The sequence below is a fragment of the Peromyscus californicus genome, unplaced genomic scaffold (assembly GCF_007827085.1).
Source record: "Peromyscus californicus insignis strain IS unplaced genomic scaffold, ASM782708v3 Scaffold_7__1_contigs__length_154581171, whole genome shotgun sequence".
NCBI classification, from domain to species: Eukaryota; Metazoa; Chordata; class Mammalia; order Rodentia; family Cricetidae; genus Peromyscus; species Peromyscus californicus.
This window is the reverse complement of record NW_026294595.1, coordinates 130,646,220-130,666,614: the sequence shown is the minus strand read 5'-3', so window position 1 is coordinate 130,666,614 and position 20,395 is coordinate 130,646,220. Positions and strand designations below refer to the sequence as shown.

The 20,395-nt window shown below is 44.8% G+C and overlaps 1 protein-coding gene across 3 annotated transcripts in view; it reads right to left on the bottom strand.

Annotated features, from left to right (window-relative positions):
- Phf20 (PHD finger protein 20) overlaps positions 1 to 19,918 on the bottom strand; it is a 117,259-nt gene extending 97,341 nt beyond the window's left edge. For 2 of the 3 annotated variants that reach the window (XM_052723476.1, XM_052723481.1), the window contains exon 1: positions 19,787 to 19,918. The gene's annotated coding sequence lies outside the window, so the exon portion shown is untranslated. Of the gene's footprint in view, positions 1 to 19,486; positions 19,511 to 19,786 lie in introns of those variants that run through there. The other variant, XM_052723477.1, reaches the window with a different exon arrangement.
- Between the last annotated feature and the right edge of the window lie 477 nt (positions 19,919 to 20,395).

Here is a 20,395-nt window from a genome sequence, read left to right as displayed (position 1 = left end):
GTTCAAGGTTATCCTCAGCTACATTTCAAGTTCCAGTTCTAGACCAGAATTGACTCAATGAACTCTACAGTACTGGGGACTCGGCTGAGTGGGAGAGAACCCGCCCAGAGCACACAAGGTCCTGTACTCAATTCCCAGCATGGCAAAAGGAAGATAGTAGGCCATCAAGCCTGGCGTGGTGACACATGCATGGAAGCGAAGAACATAGAAGGCAGAGGCAGGAGATTCACTGAAAGTTCAATGCCAACCAGGACAACATTGTGAAACCCTGTCTCAGAGAAAAATAAATAAACAGTAAGATAGGCATGAAGCAGGAACTGATAAATGAAGATGATCAAATTATTTCCAGTGGCTCCTGTAAACAGTCTTTGTGGTGCTGAACTGTCGAGGGCCAGGTATGGTGGTAAATACCTGTAATCCCAGCACTAGGAAGGCAGAGCCAAAGGACCTCTGTGAATTCCAGGCCCACCTGGTCTATATATCAAGTTCCAGGTCAGCCAGGGCTACAGAGTAAGATCCTAGCTCAAACAATATTAAATTAAAGTTTAATTTTTAAAAAAGTCTCACGAGATGGTGAGATGGTTCAGTGGATAGAGGTGCTTGCTGCCAAGCCTGAGGCTCTGAGTTTGATCCCTGGAACCCAGATGGTGAGAGGAAGAAACACATTCCAAAGAGTTGCCTCTGACAGTCACACTTGTGCTGTGACTCACACACACACACACAAAAAAAAAAAAACAAAACGAAAATAATTAAATGTAAAAAAATTTAACAGAAAGAATATAAAAGTACTGATATCTTTTTACCACTAATAACAATATTTGTAATCAATTCAGCATAGAAGCAAGAATTAAAAAAAAAAAGACAAGTACGGTAGCACATGCCTTTAACTGCAGCATTTGGGAGGCACTAGCCAGTGAGACCTTGTTTCCAAAAAAAAAAAAGTGTATGTTTTGGGTTTTTTTTCAGCCAGGCCTTTTGGGAAGCAAATGCAGGGGGATCCCAGTTCAAGCCAGCCTAGACTACAGAGACCCTGTCTCCAAAACACAAAACAATATTATTTTAAAGTATATATTTTTTACTTTAACATTTAATTTTCATTTTTATTTCTTATTTTTATTTATTTATTTATTTATTTATTTATTTATTTATTTATTTATTTATTTATTTATTTTATCTTTTTAGTTTTTTCAAGACAAGGTTTCTCTAAGTAGCCCTGGCTGTCCTGGAACTCACTCTGTAGACCAGGCTGGCCTTGACCTCAGAGATCTGCCTGCCCAGCACTGGGATTAAAGGCATGCACCACCTCCACCACCTGGCTGCATTTAGTTTTCAAATACAAATAATTTTAATTCATCTATTCTTCAAAGCTTGGTAATTTTCTTCCAAAAATCTCCAGTTTACAAAGAGGAAAAGAGTATATGTTCAATATGGATGTGTTCTGTACAGACATGGGGAATTTCCCAAAGGGAAAAAAAAAATGCCTGATGCAATCTGTAGAACTCTACTGTCAAGACTTTGGCAGAACTTCAAAATACTCCTTACATTCAAACTCTCTAATCAGGAACCCACTGGTCCAAAGGAGACAGGGAGCCCAGTTTATTTACTTAGACAGTGCTCTGTCAATGCCCCGAGTCAACAGTAATGAGAGCTTTAATACACACTGTGGCACACAGTTCAAAAGGAAAAATAATGAGAGCCTATTAGGATAAGAGTCAACTTCCTTTATTAACAAAGACTGCTATGACTAAGGACAAAAAGGTAAAAAGGCAGGCTAAAAATGGACAAAATGCAAGAGCTGGCAGATTTTATTGAGTGGCATGGGGAGACACAAAGGTCCAATAAGTATGTGATTTATGCCAACATAAGCACCCTAAGTTAAAGGAAATGCAAATCAAAACAATTTTATACTTTCAGTGACAGGGTCTCTCTATAGCTCAAACTGGTCTGGAACTCACTATGACTATACAGACAATCTGGTCTCAAACTCACAGCAAACTCAGTCTCTCCAGTGCTGAGATTATAGGCATGAGCCATCATGACTAGGACATTATACAAAATTTGTTTTGTTTTGTTTTGTTTATGTACAAATTTTTAAATGCAAGAATTTATTTGTGGACTGGAAAGATATCTCTGTAGGTAAACTTGCCACTAAGCCTGAAGACCTGAGTTCAATCCCCAGAACTCACATGGTGGAAGGTGAGAACAGACTCTCACAAGCTTTCCTCTGACCTCCACATTAGATAGTATAAAATGTTAAAGAATTTATACTTATACTGTGTTACTGGACCTTCAAAACCAGGTAATACAATTAAGACTAAATTCTTTGTTCCCATGATACTGAAAGGAGATATAAATGCAGAAAAACTGAACCACTCAGGCACTGACAGCTTATACAAGGTTATATATGATTATACAAGGCAGAGCTGGAGAGGGGGCTCAGCAGTGAAGAGCACTTGCTGCTCCTCCAGGGATCTGAGTTCAGTTCCCAGTACCTACACTGGGCAGCTCACAACAGCCTCCAGTTCCAGGGAATTTGATGCTTTCTTCTGGCTTCTGTGGGTGTCTACACACTCATATAGGCACACATATTCAGAAATAAAAATCAACATGAATCTAAAAAAAAAAAAATTTATCCAAGCACGAGAAATCTGTTATCAAAAGTAAGATTACCCCCAAGCAGACATGGCTGTGTCTGTATCCATGCCTTTAGATAGAGACAACATTTGGATAAAGGAAGATAAAGCCACTGGGCCTTTCAAAGGCTGTGCCAGCATTATCACACCTTTACAACAAGCAGAAAAGACCAGAGATAAGTCGGGTCCTGCAGAGGAAAGTGGAATGGCTGGAGCACTAGCCATGGCCATCTTTTAAAGTTCAAGCCAGAAGAGAGGGGCATGCTGTGAAGATGCTTAGAATCTCGTACTGTCACTTGAATCAGAAGACTACAATCCAGAATGCAAAAAAACCATTTGTGACAAGAAACCAAGATCCTCTTACATCCAGTTCTGGAGAAATCTAGAACTAATGCTCACATTTAGGAAAAACAGTATTTTTTCATTTAAAATTGTTATTGCACTTTTATTTGTTTTTTTGTGTGTGCATGTGTGGGCCCGTGTGGCGCAGTATCCATGTGGAGGTCAGAAGGCAAGTAGAGGGAAGCCTCCACACACAGAAAAGAAGAATGGAGACCATCCTAGGACACTCACAGAGCAAGAGGCAATCCTCGAGTTGTTTAGCTTGTTCTTAGGCAGGATCTTACTATGCAGCCGTCCATGGTCTGGAACTCACTTGGTAAACTGCTTACCTCTGCCTCCCAAGTGCTGGAAGTGGACACGACTGTCCACATCCCTAATTACTACTCCAGTTTTGTTTATGACCTACCGCCTCAAGCCAGCTTTCCTGTTATCTATCAAATAGGGATAATGGCATACCTTGGGTGCTGTGAGGATCAGACCAGAAAAGTCTCTAAGGTCCTATGAAAATGTCTAGCACAGGACTGGGGGACACAGCATAGGATGTATGCTTTAGCATACAGGAGCTGTGAGTGCAATTCCCAGGACCTTAAAAAGATAAAATAAATGCCAGATGCCATGAAGCAACCCTGAGAGACAGAGACAGAGATTTGAGATCATCCTCCACTACAAAGTAAGTCCGAGGCAAGTCATGCTACAAATAATGCAAGTGGTTTCAAGCAGGCCCTTCCTACCTCACACTCCATCAGGCTACTGAACTGGACAGGACAGAGACAGGAGAGATGAGGACAGGGAGGGAGGAAGGGTTAGTTCAGTTTTGGGGGGGTTTTTTTTGTTTGTTTGTTTTTATTTTATAGCTGCAGAAGCCAGAAAAGTTGGGTCCCTTGGAATTGGAATTACAGACAGTTGTGAGCCCCCATGTGGGTGCTGGGAATCAAATCCAGGTCCTCAGGAAGAGGTGACAGTGCTATTAACTGCTCAGTCATCTACCTAGCTGTGTGTGTGTGTGTGTGTGTGTGTGTGAGAGAGAGAGAGAGAGAGAGAGAGAGAGAGAGAGAAATAAAACTTTCTTTTATGTAAGTATCTTTCTAATATGTATGTCTGTGCATCACATGCATGTCTGGTGCCTGTGGAAGTCAAAGGGGATGTTGTATCCCCTGGAACTGGAATTTCAGACAGTTGTCAACTGCTGTGTGGATGCTAGGAGTTGAACCCAGACCTCTGCAAGACTAGCAAGTGCTCTTGACCACTCATTCATCTCTCCAGCTCGCAAGAGGATTGTGGGTTCTTTTATATAGGATTTTTCTTGCTGGGTAATGGTGGCACTTGCCTTTAATCCCAGCACTCGGGAGGCAGAGCCAGGCGAATCTCTGTGAGTTCGAGGCCAGCCTGGGCTACCAAGTGAGTCCCAGGAAAGGCGCAAAGCTACACAGAGAAACCCTGTCTCGAAAAACCAAAAAAAAAAAAACCAACCTGACCCCAAGGCCTCTGCAGTAGTAGTAAGTGCTCTTAACCACTAAGCCGTCTCTCCAGCCCTGGAAAAAAAAGGTTTAAAAATGCTTTCTAACTGGGCAGTGGTGGCTCACACCTTTAATCCTAGACTCAGGAGGCAGAGGCAGGCGTATCTCTGTGAATTCAAGGCCAACCTAGTCTACAGAAAGAGTTACAGGACACCCAGGGCTACACAGAGAAAGCCTGTCTCTAAAAAACCAAAACCAAAACTAAAAAAAAAGGTTTCTAGGGGCCTTCAGGATAACTCACTGGGTAAAACCCTTGATGGCTAATGCAAACCAACAGACAGCCTGAGCTCTGTGAGACCCTGAGGTCTATTCAGAAAGAGAACTGAGACTATGAAAGTTGTCCTCTGACTCTACACAGGTGCCATAGCACACACAGCCCACCCCAATCCACAAAGAATCCCACACACACAGTAATAAATAAAATAAGGCAGGCTGGAGAAATGCCTGCTCTTCCCGAGGACTCAGGTTCAATTCCCAGCACCCACATGGAAGCTCACAACCGTCTGTAACTCTAGTTCCAGGGGGAAAAAAAGTCTTTTTAAAAAATAAATAAATAAAATAAGGCTGCACCCTGACACAAGAGGGTTGCCCCAAGTTTGAGGTAATCTGAAGAACACTTTTCAAAACAAAAAATGCATTCTCTGAGGACCCAAGCTGTTCCTTCCATAATTAAACGGGTTGAGTTTACTCATTCCATATTACTAAGAACAGGCTGGTTGGATCAGTGGAACTTTCCAGAGTCAGTGGGAGAGCCTGCTGAGGGAACATCTTACCCTCACAGTCCCTCCTCCTCCTTCCCCATCACTGCGGAATGAGGGCCTCCAGCTGACACAGGCTGTGTCCTGAACTCCTCTTTACTTTGTGTTTTTCTTTTTTGGTGACAAGGTCTTATTCTGGAGCCAGACTCCTGCCTCAGCTTCTCAAGTGGCCAAGATTAGACACCCAGCACTACTTCACTTTCTGGTCACCATTCTGCAGGTCCTACATCAAGGTTTCTCCATTGCCAAGGGGTACCCAATTAAGGACCTCCTTCCCCCATTTTGGTTAAAAAAAAATTTTTTTTTTTTTTTTTTTTTTTTTTTTTTTTTTTTTTTTTTTTTTTTTTTTTTTTTTTTTTGGTTTTTCGAGACAGGGTTTCTCTGTGTAGCTTTGCGCCTTTCCTGGTACTCGCTTTGGAGACCAGGCTGGCCTTGAACTCACAGAAATCCACCTGGCTCTGCCTCCCGAGTGCTGGGATTAAAGGCGTGCGCCACCACCGCCCGGCTTTTAAAATGGGTTTTAGTTCAGTCAGGAGGAAAGGACATGACATTGAATTATTTGATTTTCTTTTTTACTTCTTTTTTTTTTTTTTTTTTTTTTTTTTTGGTTTTTCGAGACGGGTTTCTCTGTGTAGCTTTGTGCCTTTCCTGGATCTCGCTCTGTAGACCAGGCTGGCCTCGAACTCACAGAGATCCACCTGGCTCTGCCTCCCGAGTGCTGGGATTAAAGGCGTGCGCCACCACCACCCAAAATTTTTTTTTTTAAGATGGGATCTTATGTAGTTGAGGATGACCTTGAACACAGATCCTCCTGCTGCCTCTACCTCCTGAGGGCTGTGATTATACATGAACACACACACACACAAACATGTATATACATCCCACATATACACAAGCAGGGAGGGCATGGTGGTATATACCTATAACCCCAGCACTTGGAGGCAGGAGACTGAGTTCAAGGCCAGCTTTGAGTACACAGGGACAGTGAGTGTCTGGAAGCCGGGCTGGGCTATCTGAGAACAAAGAACTGAACTCAGGGAGTCTGACTCCACATAACAACTACACTGCCGAGTCAAAGGGGGTCTCTAAAGATGGGAGCTGGAAAGGAGGGAAGCAAGGAAGTCTATCTTAGCAGTTATGAGCCAGGACTCTGCAGCAGGGTGGCTGGCCTAGGTTGGGATCACACAATGCTGAGTAAATCATTCCGCCCCTGAGCCCAGGCTCCTCCCTATAATATGTAGTGCATACTTTCACACAGGTTTCCAAGAGCCTGACTCACAATAAGCAGTCAAGGCTATTGATCTTGCAGTCCTAAGCCCTACTAATCCAGACTGCTTGAAGTTCCAACCTCTAGCACCTTGGCGCAAAAGCTGCTTCTGCCGCTCCCTGGTCCATCAGACCTCAACACAGCCATCAGTACCTCTCAACAGGGCGTCAGTTCTGTATCCTCCCATGACATCTGACCTGCTCAATCACAGCTCAATATTAGTTTCAGCTGAAGTTAAGGAACTCTTTTTTTTTTCTTTTTCTTTTTTTCTTTTTTTTTTTTTTTTTGGCTTTTTCGAGACAGGGTTTCTTTTGTGTAACAGCCCTGGCTGTCCTAGAACTAGCTCTGTAGATCAGGTTGGCCTCAACTCTCAGAGGTCCGCTTGCCTCTGCCTCCTGAGTGCTGAGATTAAAGGTGTGCACCACCACCACTTGGCTTGGTAAGGAACTCTTGAGGAGCACCTTGGCATCTAACAGGCAGTAACTTTATGTGACATACACATGCTATGGGGTGACCTCAGCTTCCTCACTAGGAAAGCAGAATAAGGTCAGTACCATCCTACGGAGGATTAAAGGACTCCGTGCTAGAATCCTGAAAAGAAAAGAAAAAAAAAAAAAAAAACTCTGCACAGAAACACATACAATACAAACTAATATTAATACCCTGTGGGGACACAGGGAAGATGGCAAAACCTAAGGAATAGAGCACCTGAAGAGAGACTGTTATTTTGTCCCTGGGGTCTGACAAAATCTTTAACTACTTTTCTTAGGCCCTCGGGACTTCAGCCTGCAAGCATCTCTATTGTCTAGAGACTGCGGACTAGAGGTCTGGAATGAGGCTTGGTTTGGGTTTTTTTTTTGGGGGGGGGGTGTTGCTGTTTTTTTTTTTAGTTTTTTGTTTGGTTGGTTTTTGTGGGTTATTTCCCCCCCCCTTCCCCCAAGACAGGGATCACCATGTGGCCCTGGCTGGCCTGGAACTTGCTTACACAGACCAGGCTGGCTTTGAACTCACAGAAATCTGCCTGCCTCTGGCCTCCCAAATACTGGGATTATAGGTGTGAGCCACCACTCCCCCTATTTCCTTTTATTGAGATAAAGTTTCACTCTGTAGCCCAGGTGGCTCCTCCTGTCTTAGACTCCTAAGTATTGGGATTATGGGCATGAGCCACCATAACCTGGCTACATGTGTGTTCTTTCTGAAAGTTGCAGGAAAACACAGCTACACTGTTTTCCCCTGAAAAAGCAGCTCTTTTGTTGCTCATAGAATGTTAAAAACACATTATTTAATGGACAACTCATTTTCTCTCTCTCTCTTTTTTTTTTTCTTTTTTGGTTTTTCTAGACAGAGTTTCTCTGTGTAACAGCTCTGCCTGTCCTGGAACTAGTTCTGTAGACCAGGCTGGCCTCAAACTCAGAGATCGCCTACCTCTGCTTCCTGTGTGCTGGAATTAAAGGCATGCAATACCTCCACTCAGTGACAACTAATTCTCTTATGCTTTAAATATTAACTTTTATTCCTGGCCTTCCTTATCTATTAATTCCAGGAAATAGCTAACATCTGTTCAGTTTTTGCTGCATGCCAAATCCTTGACAAATATCTCATTCCCAACAATGCAGAGAAACCAGCAGCAATGGCCCAACCCTACATGGTAGAAAAAGGCCAAAACTAAGGAACTTAGCTATGGCACCCAGCACAGAGAAGCTTCTTCTTCTTCTTTTTTTTTTTTTTTTTTTTTGGTTTTTCGAGACAGGGTTTCTCTGTAGCTTAGAGCCTGTCCTGGACTAGCTCTGTAGACCAGGCTGGCCTTGAACTCAGAGATCCACCTGCCTCTGCCTCCTGAGTGCTGGGATTACAGGCGTGCACCACCACCGCCCGGCAACAAGCTTCTTTTTGCAGTGAGCAGTGGCTAATTCAAAGACTCACAGCTGGGACTGAAGAGATGGCTCAGCGGTTAAGAGCACTGACTGCTCTTCCACAGGTCATGAGTTCAATTCCCAGCTAACAACTGTCTGTAACTACAAGATCTGACACCCTCACACAGACATGATGCAGGCAGAACACCAATGCACAAAAGAAAAAAAAAAAAAAAAAAGACTCACAGCTGATCAAAGTGCTGAGTTGGTGGAATCGAGTGTTCAGCCCTAAATAGGTCATCTATATCAATCCCCCCTCCCCCTAAGGGCGTATCTTGAAAGATGGGGTGAAAACAATAAGAATGAGAGGCTGGGGAGGTTGCTGGGAACTGCTCTGCCCTGGATAGGAAAACAGTTGTTGCACACATGAAGGAAGCCACAGCAGTGGTTACTTACAGTACAACTGCACTAGATCAAGCCAGCCTTACCCTTAGCTGAGGTTCTGTGGTAATTGGAAGCAGGACAGTTACTTCTCTTTAAGTGTGTGCCCATGCTACAGTGGATGGTCCCATATCCATGCAAATATGGATGGACTAAATTGTGTGTTATTTGAAAGGGGGGGGACATGATGGACATGATCAAAATACACTGTATACATGTACAATCCTGTCAATATTATGTGTATATACATACATTTATTTATTTATTTATGGCCTTTGAGCAGGGTGTGGTGATAGACAACTATAATCTCAGCTACCCTTGAAACTAAAGCAGCAGCAGCAGCATGAACGCGAGGCTGCAATGCCTGGGCTACATACAACTCTACCTGAAAATATCATGGCTTGGGGGCTGGAGAGATGACTCAGCGGTTAAGGGCACCAGCTGCTTGTCCAGAGGACTCAGGTTCAATTCAGAGACTCACATGGCAAAAAGAAAGGATGCTATCTGACCCTCCATGCCCAAGCTATGTCATTAGTGCCCTTCTACACACAAATATGCAGTAATTCAAAAATTAAAACTTAAAAAGGCCTAATGGCAGATAGTGAAAATACATGCCTATGATCCAAGCACTTAGGAGGTGGAGGCAGGAGGATTAGAAGTTCATGGTCATTCCTCAGCTACAGAGCAAATTTGAGGCTAGCTTGGACTACATGAGATCCTGTCTCAAAAAAAAAAAAAAACTCAAAAATGGTCTTTAGAATCCTGGCAATACAATGATAAGGGACTGCTGTGTTTTCTTTAATGAAAATGAAGGGTCAGGCACATTAGCATGTCTGTAACCCCAGCACCTGGTAGAGGTGGCAAGTTTTAAGTCATGTCAGACTTCCACAACCTAGGTATTTCAATTATCTGTGCTCCTACAGAAGCAAGAAAGGTAAGTCAATCCACCCAGCTGTAGACACATACACACCCCACTCTCTTTTTAAGACAGGGTCTCACTATGCAGCTGGCCTGGAACTTCCTATGGAGACCAGACTGGCCTCCATTTCAGAGATGCTCCTGCCTCCAGAGAGTTGGTATAAAGGTGTAGTGGAACTACTGATTAGACCTTTTTTATGTGGAAAAGAGACCTCAAAATCACAGACTTCTACTAGGAAAAACATCCAAATGCACTCCCCTAGGACACCTAGGAGTTGAATTCCTAGGATTATGTTCCTTCATGGAAGAAAGGCCTCATTTTAAACCCTCCCCCAAACAACACCTCCGAGTCCTTTCCCAAAGACCACTGACTCAAGCATCACCTCCCTTTCCCACAGCCATCCTATTTACACTTGGTGACTAATACCAGACTCTTAAGTTTTTACAAGGTTTCTGAAAGCTCATTAGTTCCATTTGGCCAAATAATCAAGGTCCAACTGGAGAGATCCAGGCAAGGATCCAACAAAGCCGTTAACGCTGTTCCAAGTAAAGGTTCTGATTTTGATTGGGTTACCTCACTGTTAGTCAAGACTCAGTGGGGCAGTCCCTGAGAAAGCGGCCCAATGGCAGCACCCTCCTTGCTCTAAACTTGTAATCTATCAAAATTGAGTGGTTAAAAACACACACACCTGTAATCCCAGTACTCTGAAGGCTGAGGCAAGAGGACTACACAGCCTGAATTACACAGCAAAACCCATCTCAAACAAATAAAATAAGACAAAAGGCTGGGGGCTGAAGAGATAGCACCGAGGAGTACTAGCAACCAGTGCTCTTCCCAGTGCTCTTCCCGAGGACCCCAGTTCAATTCCCAGCACCCACATGACAACTAACAGCCTTCTGTGACTCCAGTTCCAGGGGAGTCAACACTCTCTTCAGGCCTCCACAAGCACTGCATGCACATGGCACACAGACATACATGCAAGCAAAGCACCCATATAAATAAAATAAAAACCAAGCCAGACAGGGGTGCATGCCTTTAGTCCCAGCACTCAGGAGGCAGAGGCAGCAGGTGGATCTATTTCTAGGGTCAAGGCCAGCCTGGTCTACAGAGCAAGTTCCAGGACAGTCAGGGCTATAGAGAGAAACCATGTCTCAAAAACAAACAAACAAACAAACAAACAAACAAACAAAAAACCCTAAAAAAAAATTTTTTTTTAATTTTAAAAGGGGGGGCTGAACATGGTGGCACAGACCACACTAATCCCTACACTTGAAGGCAGAGACAGACAGGTGGATCTCTGTGAGTTTAAGGTCAGTCTACATAGTAAGTTCCAGGACAGCCAGAGCTATATAGTGAGTCCTTGTCTCAGAAAAAAATGAAAAGATAAATAAAAAATAAACACAGGAATAAAAATAATTTTTAACTTAAAAAACACATTTAAAGTGACAGAGTGCTTACCAAGAACGAGAGTATCCCAGGGTCCAAGCCCAGGACCACCAAATATTATCTATATAGTTATAGATATCTTCCCCATATTCCTTTCTAAGAAGTGAGGGCAATAAATCAGTAGACCAAATGCACCTTTAGTACTGATTTCCATACTCATCAGCAATGGTTATCAAGACATTCTCAAGAAATTCATTAGAAATCTAGGGGCTTTGTTTATGCTGCTGGGGATCCATCCAGGACTGCCCCCATATCCTAAGTAAGTAATCTATCACTGAGCTACATTCCCCACCTGAGTCATGTTGTTCTGTCTCTTTTTGAAACACTACGTAGCCCTGGCTGGCCTGAAACTCAGCGAGCTCCACCTCTAACTTTGCAACCAGAGAGCTGGAATCAAAAGTCACACCACCAAGCCCCACTGGCAGCTTCTTTAATTTTTGAAAGGATTTTTATTATTATGCATATGTGTAGATGTACCTGAGACTGCAGGAGTCAATTTTTGTAGTTACCTCTCTCCTTCACATTTACATGGGTTCCAGGAGTCAAACTCAGGTCATCAGCAAGCACTCTTACTGAGCAATCTTACCAGCCTTGTTTTGTCTTCTTTTAGAGGCAAAGTCTTGATATATAGACCAGGCTAGCCTCAAACTCTATCAGGCACATCCAACCCGTAGTCCACAGGGCAGATGCATCCCAGGATAGCTGTGAATCTGGACCAATATATTTGCAGATGACTATATCATATTGCAATGTCAAAAGGTTGAACATGCTGCATCTCAAGCTCCCCTCCTCACCCTTCAGAGCAATGGGATTTCAGGTATGTGTCAGCTCTGAAATAGGATTTGTTTGCTTAACTTTTGTTTCCTAAGATTTATTTATTTATGTATTTTATGTATATGAATGTTCTATTTGCAAGAAGCCTGCATTGACAGAAGAGGGCATCAGATCCCACATTAGATGGTTCTGAGCCACCATGGAGTTGCTGGGAATTGAACTCAGAACCTCTGGAAGAGCAGCCTCTTAACCTCTGAGCCATCTCTCCAGACCCTCTGGGGTAGTTTTTGAATGGTATCTGCACTTAGTACTTGTTTTCAAAGTTTAGATGCACAGTTTTGGGTTTGTTTGTTTGTTTTGTTTCTTTTTTTGTTTTTGTTTTTATTTTGTTTTGTTTTGTTTGGTTTGGTTTGGTTTTTCCAGAGAGGGTTTCACTGTGTAGCTCTGGCTGTCCTGGAACTCACTCTGTAGAGTAGGCTGGCCTCAAACTCACAGAGATCTGCAATACTCTACCTCCCAAGTGCTGGAATTAAAGGCACACACCACCACCCACTAGCTCCAGGTCTTAAAGCAAAGTAAACGGCTTTTTGTGTTGTTTGAGACAGTCCCTGTAACCCAGGCAGACCTCACTAGGCAGCCAAAACTCTTGATTCCCCTGTGTTCCACCTCCCCAGTACTGGAATTCTTAGCACAATCCACTCCATCTGGCTGCAAACTGCCTTTCACCTTCAGAATTTCATGCTACTTGCCCTGCTAATTAAAGGGGGGGAAAAAGCAGTGGGGGTGGGAGTTGGAGAGGGAACCAGGCATGATGATATCTGCCTGTAATCCCAGCATTTAAGAGGCAAAGATAGATTCTCACAAATCCAAGGCCAACCTGATCTACACAGGGAGATCCCATCTCAAGAAAAATTTAAAAATAAAAAATAAGGTCTGGAGAGATTGCTCAGTGAGTAAAATGCTTGCTGTGCAAACAAAAGGACCTGCGTTTAGACCCAGCCCCATTTAAAAGCCCGGACTGGTGGAGCTTGCCTGTAACACAGCAGGGGAGAGGCTGGTGGATCCCAGGGGCTCTCTGGCCAACCAATCTAACCAAAATGGAGAGCTCTGGGTTCAGTGAGCTCTTACCTCAAAAAGTAAGATGGAGGGAGCTGGAGCTATGGCTCATTAGTTAATAGCACTGACTGATCTTCCAGAGGACCCAGGTTCAATCCCCAGCACCCACAGGGCAGCTCACAACTGTCTGTAACTCCAGTTCCAGAGGATCCAACACCCTCTTTCTGGCCTCAAAGGGCACTGCATGCACAAAGTACATAGACATGAAGGTAAAACACACCAAAAAAGGTGTATAATTAAGATCGAAAAATAACAAATAAAAGAGGTGGGGAAAAGAAAAGAAAAAAAATTTAAGTAAATAAGTTTGTTTTTAGTCCCAGCACTCAGGAGGCAGAGACAAATGGATCTCTGTGAGTTCCAGGATGGCCAGATCTGTATCTCAGAAAAATTTTAAAAAAAAAAAGGGGGGGGAGGGCAAGATCAGGTAGATCTCTGAGTTTGAGGCCAGCCTGGTCTATATAAATGAATATAAAGGGACTAAGTGATTGAAGAACCTTGGCTTCCAAAAATACACATACACACACATACTTCTTATATACACACACAAATATTAATAATATTAAAAGGCTGGAATGTGGAAGGAAAACACTTAAAATATGCATTATTTAAAAGCATGTATAAGTAAATGTGGTCATATACAAAATACAGCCTAAAAAACCCAACAGTTTCCCTTAGTAATGCAGACAGGTAGCTAATATTGAATGGAGAACTCAAGCAAACTTCTTTGAGAACTTCAGGTAGTTCTGAATGAAATACAGCCCACAACTGACAAGAGCACATAGAGGCAGAAGAATGTTGACACTGGACGTGAAGACAAGCTGGCTGTTTGGCTAAAAAGGAGACAGTGCCAGCAAAAGTGACTTGGGACAAGGAAACCACTGGCAGTCTGCCCACTGAAGCATGTGAAGGAAATCAGACCTGCTACTAGGTGCTCCTGCAGGCAGCTGGCTCTAAACAAGGTCCCTACAGATTCTGTGAGGGGTGAACCTTGAAATCAGTAACTGCTCAGCGTTCAGCTGGGGAGAATGAGGTCCAGCCCTAAGAGCACAAAGTGATTTGCCTGAGGTCACATGTGAGTGTAAGAGCTGGGACTAGTGCCAGATCCAGATCAAATCTGTCCCTGAAGATAATCTGACATTCGTGTGAGGAATGGAAGGCTTAGGGGAAGATCAGGGACACAAAAAAGTCTCGTCATTCAGGTTCGTCCTGATCAAGGCCTAGACTAGGATCATATTGGAAAAGGGCCATGAAAACTAACAGGCAAACAGGTACAAATGATTTAAGAGATTCAGAATGGAAAAACCCACTGAGAACTGGGCATAAGTAGCAGATGCTTAGAATTCCAGCACTTGGGAGGTAGAGGATCAGGAGTTCAAAGCCAGTCAAGGCAGCACTCAGGAGGCGGAGCCAGACGGACCTCTGTGAGTTTGAGGCCAGCCTGGTCTACAGAGCAAGATCCAGAACAGGCACCAAAACAACACAGAGAAACCCTGTCTCAAGAAACAAAACCAAAAAAAAAGAAGAAGAACACTTGTCTTGAATGTACAACAGGCACCAAAACAACACAGAGAAACCCTGTCTCAAGAAACAAAACAAGGGGCTGGAGAGATGGCTCAGGGGTTAGGAGCATTGGCTGCTCTTCCAGAGGACCCGGGTTCAATTCCCAGAACCCACATGACAGCTCACAACTGTCTGTAACTCCAGTTCCAGATCTGACACCTTCACGAAAATGCAAATAAAATAAAATAAATTATTAAAAAAAAAAGAAACAAAACAAAAAAAAAAAAAAAAAAAGAACACTTGTCTTGAATGTACAACATCCTGGTTCAAACCTCAGTACCCAAGGCCAAAAAAAAAAGTTCACCTTTAAGCAATATATTTTTAAGCACTTAAATATGGCAATATACAGAGAAACCAATAAATTTTGTAGACAGTTTAAAAAGCTAAAGGTTAGCCAGGAACAGTGGCAACTATCTACAGTACCAGACCAGAGGTAAGAAGACAGCCTTGGGCTACACATAGCAAGACTATCTCAAAAAGTGGGGAGGAGGGTTTGAGGCTGGAGAGACGGCTCATGGATTAAGAGTACTGGCTTGGCTAATCTTTCAGAGGAGCCCAGTTCAATTCCTAGCAGTCACAAAGCAAGTCACAATTGACTGTAACTTCAGATCCAGGGGATCCAACTCCCTTTTCTGACCTCTGTGGACACTAGGCATACTCATGGTGCAGATAAATACATGCAGGCAAACACAAAAAATGAAATAACCTTTCCTTTTCTTTTTTTTTTTTAACTAAAAAAAGGGAGGGGAAAAAGAAATTGGGCCAACCAAGTCGTGGTGGCACACTCCCTTAATCCCAGCACCCCAGAGGCAGAGGCAGGAGGATCTCTGCGAGTTCAGGGCCAGTGTGATCTACAGAGCTCTCCAGGATCCTGTCTTTAAAAAACCAAAAAGAAAAAAATAAAATAAAAAAGAAATTGGGCACAGTGATGTAAATCTGTAATTCCAGCATAAGAAGTGTATGTTCAAGCCTAGCCTAGGCTACATAGATAATTCAAGACAAGATCCTGTCTGAGAACAATGGACTCGTACAACTTTGAGGTGTGTGTGTGTGTGTGTGTGTGTCTCTGAACAAAGGGACAGTGGAAAACAATACCCAAGCATTTGTTTAACAATCAGTTTTCTGTTTTCACTGAACACTCCGGCTGCATATGGAAATCTGACTACTCAATGTGTACTTACCTAATCTTAATACCACCCAAAAACTAGAATGGCATATACTCAGACCCATCCCCCATCTACCAAATCAGAGCAAGCATTTTAACAAGACAGGCACATCCAGGATGAGAAGCAGGAATGTAGGGCCATCAAGGGTGTACTTACTGCACTATACAGATGGAGCAGCAACAGTCAAATAAATAGACAAACTACCTGTTCACTTAAGCAGATCACAGTTTATTAGGTACTACTCACAGACCTCCATTCTTTTTTTTTTTTTTCTCTTTTTTTTTATAGAAATGTAGTACTGAACACGGGATTTATTTCCCTTCCTGAAATAACCCAACTTAGTTCTAGGGCTTTAGTGAACAAAAAAATTTGAAGCAGGTTAGCTGTTCCAAAGCACAACAATGGTCAATTTTATTCCAAGTTCTCACACTGAGTTTGGGGCACTTCCCCACAAGCCCCATTAATTCCTACAGGTTCCCGGGGGTGCCATTAAATCTCCCAGCATCCCTAGGAAGCAGGTGCCTGGCAAATGTCCAGTTTCCAAATGAGATTCAGGCCTTGGATCTTCAAATGCTGTATTCCTGCCCTGTCTTACTGGTATAGCTTCTCAGATCCAAACTCCCTCCCCCAGCCTGCCTCGTGCAGCTGCACATTCAAGTACTTCCCAAAAGGAAGAAAGGTCAGAGGAGTCATTATACCCTAAGCATTGGAAACTCCAGCTGTGGAAAAATTAATCAGGGGTTCAAGGCTGAAAAGCCCTATGCAAAAATCTGGAGAGGGAAAGAGAAATATTAGGGGTGAGGACCTATTGAGACAAGATGTCCCAGGTGTTTGCAGATTTTTAAAGTGGGGGTCAAGAGAAAAGACAGGCAAATATTAATCAAGGACATGAAAGAGTGAGATCTACATACAGTTTTTCTTTCTTTCTTTCTTTCTATTCATTCATTTATTTTTTTTGAAGCAGAATCACACACTGGGTTTTTGGGGGTTTTGTTTGTTTGTTTTTGGGGTTGTTTTTTGTTGTTTTGTTTTGTTTTTTTCAAGACAGGGTTTCTCTGTTACAGTTCTAGCTGTCCTGGAACTCACTTTGTAGACCAGTCTAGCCTCGAACTCATAGAGATCCGCCTGCCTCTGCCTCCTGAGTGCTGGGATTAAAGGCATGGACCACCACAGCCCAGCTGCACACTGTTTTTCATGCTGAGGATCAAATCCTGGCCCTCCACACACTGTAGGCAAATATTCCACCACTGAGCTACATCCCTCAGCCCACATGACTTCTTTTCTTTATACTAAGTTTAGGGTTAGAAGATATACATTACTAGAAAAATCTCTTGAAGCCCCCTCACCCAGAACAAAGAGGTTAAAAAAGAAGCCAGGCAGTGGTGGCACACGCCTTTAATCCCAGCCCTCAGGCAAGCGATCTCGTGTGAGTCTGAGGTCAGACTGGTCTACAGAGTGAGTTCCAGGACAGACAGGCCTACACAGAAAAACTGTCTTGAGAAAAAAACAAAACAAAGACATGGGGTGTGTTGGGGGGGAGGGGGGAGTAAAACCTACCTAATCAGATCTGTTTGTTTGAGACAGGGTCTTGCCACGTATCCTTAGCTAGCCTGGAACTCATTATATGGACCAGGCAGCCTTAAATTTGCAATAATCCTCCTGTCTTGATTGCTGTGATCAGACCCACAAAAACAATTGAGAGCTTCACCAGAAACTTACAGGAAGTAATGCATCACAGAATTAAGAGTCCTAAGAATAACCAAAAATTACAAGGGGATTCCTTTACATCTTGACTCCAGCAACAGGTCTGGCAGCCCTGGTCTTATGGCCACCTCCAACAAAGAGGAAGAGAGAGGAGAATCATTATCATAAGATAAGCACAACAGTGACCAACAGGAACCAGAAACCAGGAAAATGCCTGGACAGTGAACCAAAAGAGAATTCCTATTTGCAGAAAGATAAAGGACATATAAAAAGTCATGTGAGCCAGGCATGGTAGTTCTTGCCTGTAATCCCAGCATTTGTGAGGCTGAGGCAGGGGGATCCTCATGGGTTCAAAGCCAACCTGGACTACCCAATAAGTTCCAGGATAACCTGGACTACTTCATGAGACAGGGCCTCACAACAGTGAAAGCCATGGGCATGGAAGGGGATCCTGTCAGGAAAGAAAGGCTCGGGAGGGTGACTAAAAGAACTGCCCTGGGGAAAAGAAAGAAAAAAGACACAGAGTGTTCTGCAGATACGCAGTCAACAGAAGACGACCAAAGAGACCCACTACAGAGCCCTGGAGAGCACAGGAAGGGGAATGTGGCTCTAAAGAGGGAAGGAAACGCAAGAGTGAAACTATCTTGAACGGCAGAAAAGCTTAAAAGAAAGAGAGGCCGGGCGGTGGCAGAGCGAGATCCAGGACGGGTACCAAAACGGACCTCTGTGAGTTCGAGGCCAGCCTGGTCTACAGAGCGAGATCCAGGACAGGTACCAAAATTACAGAGAAACCCTGTCTTGAAAAACCAAAAAGAGAGAGGAAAGAGATGGTACAGGAAGGAGCACCTGTAATCTCAGCACGGGTGCCAAGGCAGGAGGATCATGATTTTAAAGCAAGACCTGGTCTCAAAACAAGAGGACTGGCTAGCTAGACGGCTTGACACTTGCAGCCAAGAATGACCACCTGAGTTTGATTCCTAGAACCCACAAAGTGGAAGCAGAGGAATCCTGCAAGTTGTCCTGTGATTGCCACATACATGTCATGACACATACCAAATAAATAAACTTGGTTTTTTTCAGTTAGAAAAAAGGACGAGGTGGAAAAATGGGTGGGTGGGGAGGGTGCTCAAGAACAATCCCATCTTGGAGTGGGAGGATCCAGGAGAAAGGTGTGCCCAGCACTTGCTGCACCCACAGGGTGATACGTTTCCTGCTAAAAGAGGTGTATCTCAAACCTTGAAGAGACCCAGAAAGCAAACATACTCTTAGATAGGAAAGCGAGTCTCCCCCAAGAAACCAGTTAGCTTGGAGTAAGCATGAAAAATGCAACCGCAAGGACAGACTTAAGGACAAGACAGTGAATTCCCTTATAAGTGAAATTGGAAACTACGTGCCATACCATCAGGAGTTGAACTAGAACCTGAAAGGGACGCTCACCTCAGACTGCAGGACTAAAAAAAAAAAGAACTGGCCCTCAAATTCACTAACTTCTGAAAGCATACCAGATTTGGGGCCTGGAAAGAAGAATTCTTTTCCTCAGAGTTGTGGGATATAATAAAGTATCCCAAAACTTTGGTTACTGAGGGAACTATCTGCAGACTGAACCCCAAACTGGAAAGGGAGAACTGTTAATTAGGTTGGAATATGGGAGTGTCCCCTCAGTATAAAGGAGCAAAGAAGAGCGAGTACGCCTTCAGTCTGCTCTTAGGGATGGTTAGAAACTGAGAGAAAATCCCAGGACTAGAGCTTAAGGAAGGGGAGCGACGCCCAGATTTTCCAAACTACAGAGAAAGGGGACACTCCCATATACAGGGTCTTGAGGAGAGGGTGTGCTTCCCAGAGCAGGATAAGAAAGGCACTACACGAAAACGCGTTCCCGCGGCAGAGGCAGCAGTGTAGGCTGCGCCCCAATCTCACGGGCCAAGCAGGGGGTGCAGCTCCGGCACTCCTCCCCACCCCCACTGCCCCGTTCCGCGCCCCGGGCCCGCACCTCGCAGCCCAGCCCCCTCGGGCCGCGCTGATTGGCCGTAGTGGCCGTCACTCCCGCAGGCAGCCGCAGTGATTGGGCGGCACTCGCACGCCCGCCACGCTCACAGCAGCGGTCCCCAGGCCTCCCTCCGGGGCTGGGTGATCGGGGGCCAGACGGGGAGCGGGGCTGAGCTAGGGTCCCGCAGTAGCGGAGACGTCCGTCCCCGGTCCCGCCCGCACGGCGCGCGCGCGGCACGGGGCCTGCCCCCGCCACGGCCCCAACCAGCTGGCTTCGCGTCGCCGCGCCTCGCCACGAGCTCACCTCACGGCCCCGCTCCTGCTGCGCCGCTCCAGGACCAACCGACAGAAGGACTGTGCGCGCTGCGCACCACGTGACCCCGGGGACGCGCCCAGCGTATCCCCCGCCCCCTACACACACGCACCATCGCCACCACCGAGTGACGCAGCGGCCCGGCGGCCCCGCCCCGGGCCCCGCCCCGCCCGGTCACCGGGACGACCGCGCGAGCAGGCCACGCCCACCTCCCTGACGCGGGAACACCGAGTCCGCACTCACCCGTGACCGCTGAGGTCACCAGAAGTCAGGGCCTGGATGCTGCCCATCTGCCGCCTTAATTGGCCTCCCTTACTGCATCTGGAAGTCTCCCACTTTCCTCCAGCCTCCTGTCACCACTCTCCACGAAGATCGTGGTCTTTACAGCTCGTTACTTTCCCTCTTCCAATCCGTCCTTCACACGCGAGGGCTTTTCAAAACGCCTTGTTCCCTTCTCCAGACGAAGAGTCAAGCCTTCAAGCTCGAGTGTCACCAGGCTTTCTCATTCTCACACATCCAGCCTGCCCTGTGTGCTCTGCCTCTCTCAACTGAGCCTTCTCACCTCTGTCTTTGCTCTCATCCCTAGAAAAGGATTCCTAT